The following is a 2500-nucleotide window of genomic DNA, read 5'->3' on the forward strand; positions in this document are numbered from 1 at the left end:
GGAACAAACCCCCAGAACTTCCTGCGAAGTTGACCCCTCCATCACCTCATCCGATCGATTTCATCCACCTCTCGCCTCCTACCTCCGCACCACCTGAAGTACATTCTAAGCCCTGGCCCCCAAACCTTTGACGGAGAGGGGGGTCGATAGTCCACTTCTTAAGCAATAGTCCGGTGGGGGAGAAACGGCTAACCCGCACCTTATATTGACATAGGCTAGCATATGGAGTAACCCTCGTTGAACCAAGGCCCCCCGACCCGCTTTGGCTGATCGGGGGGTTCCGGGAGCAAATTCTGGTGGGCGAGTACAGTGGATCCTAGATCGATCGAACAAGGTAACTTCGAAAACAAACTCCCGAATCTTTCCCAAACAGCTCTTCCATAGTTTTTCCAGTCCGCAGCAACGACTCAGGTTTGGATGGGCGAAATCACGACGGCAGCCACAAAAAAATGGATCTCCGACATCACACAACCCGACACACCTAAGTTTCGCGAGGCTCGGCCCCTCTTCCCCTTCGGATGTCCCCCTTCGGTACACCACCACATCATGCCATCCAGTCTGGAGCGTCGCCGACTCCCGTTGGCCAAGGTAGGGCCAACACAAGAGTAGCGGACGAACCAGTCATCTGGTCTTACCGGAGAAAGGGAGAGGTAGACTGCCACCACCAAACCCCACCCAAGCACACACCAGGCAGCAAAAAGCCATCATCCTAAAAGATGGTCCCACTTCACAAGACGAGGAGGTTCCCGTCCTTCATTCCAACCCCAGGTGAGAACACACACACCCTTCTTTGCGATGGATAAAAGGCAAAAAGAGAGGGCAAAAAGCCAACGGCAAATTCCAACCAGACCCCCAGAGGCACACACCACAAAAAGTGAAGCCAGAGAGAGCCAGACAAAGAGAAGGATAGAGAGAGAGGGAGAGTTAGACCCCCGGAAGAGAATCATAGGTGCTGCGGCCTTTTTCGGGAATGTGACCAGGAAAGAGAGAAACCGACGAGGCCGATACACACATTAAAAAATGAAAAAGTAACCATCACCGCGAAGGATTTTCCTCAAAAGACAAATCAGCAAGAAGTATGTCCAATCCTGGGGCCCATCGCCCCTCCAAATTAATGGAGGGGTCGGATAGAAATTTATAGAAATGTTACTTTTGTGAAACCCCTAGCCGACGAGAGAACTCTCACCGGTTTCGAAGTTCCATTTTCACATTCCGACCTGGGATGTTATGACTCCTCGGCCCACACTGCGAACGCGTCCCACACCCCTCCAAGTTTATCAGGAATTTCACCTGAGCTTGCAATAGAGATCGAGCGCGGTGGCGGTCACAGTGGTGGTCGACCAGGCGGAGCTTGAACGGCCTCGGCAAACACTTCTCCCCACCCTCCCAAATGAATGAGAGAATGGCTTGACAATACCGAGGCCATCGCCCCCCGCCAAAAATGGTTACTAGCTCTTGGGACTCGCTGCGACGTTACGCGTATCGGCACAAGACCAACCCTCTTTTTCCAGTCGCCCGCGCACCAAAAAAAATTTTGGCAGCGGGACTCACAATCCTTGACAGCCAGCTCACCATATAATACTCGGCGACCCTCCGCGGGACCTCCTCAGAGGGTCGCGTCGCCGGGAAACTAACCCCCACTCCTCACTGATCCAAGGTAACACGCCAGAAGTATCCAGGTAACCCCAGTAGTATCCAGGTATCCCCCTGCGAACGTCGGTACTGGGCTCAAAGAAGGCAGCGAGCAGTCGGGACCCGTAGGCACCGAGCAACCGTCACCCCCTCACGACTTTTCCCGAGACGCTTCAGAGGAACCCTTCCCCACATAGTACTCTCTGTGGGATTCGGCAGGCCCCCCCGTCCTACTGCACTAAGGAAGTTCCGAGACACACTTTTTTTTGTGGAAGACCACCCACCCTCCCTGTCCTGCCTGCTATCCCCGCCGCGACTCCTGGTCCCGGCCCTCCTCCCCGACTTCCTCCTTGTCCCGCTGCGAGTCCCGGACCTCCTCCCCACTACCTACTCCCGCCGCGAGTCCCAGTCCCGGCCTTCCTCCTCCTCCTCCTCTTCCCTAGTCCCGGCGCGAGTCCCGGACCTCCTCCCCCACTTCCTAGTCCCGTCGCGAGTCCCGGACCTCCTCCCCCTCTTCCTAGTCCCGGCGCGAGTCCCGGACCTCCTCCTTCTCTTCCTTGTCCTGCCGCGAGTCCCAGTCCCGTCGCGAGTCCCGGACTTCCTCCTTCTCTTCCTTGTCCCGCCGCGACTCCCTAGTCCCGTGGCGAGTCCCGGACTTCCTCCTCCTCTTCCTTGTCCCGCCGCGACTCCCTAGTCCCGTGCGCGAGTCCCGGACTTCCTCCTCCTCTTCCTTGTCCCGCCGCGACTCCCTAGTCCCGGCGCGAGTCCCAGTCCCGGCGCGAGTCCCGGACTTCCTCCTCCTCTTCCTTGTCCCGCCGCGACTCCCTAGTCCCGGCGCGAGTCCCAGTCCCGTCGCGAGTCCCGGACT

The sequence above is a fragment of the Physcomitrium patens genome, chromosome 6, assembly GCF_059467195.1.
Source record: "Physcomitrium patens ecotype Gransden chromosome 6, ASM5946719v1, whole genome shotgun sequence".
Lineage (NCBI taxonomy): Eukaryota > Viridiplantae > Streptophyta > Bryopsida > Funariales > Funariaceae > Physcomitrium > Physcomitrium patens.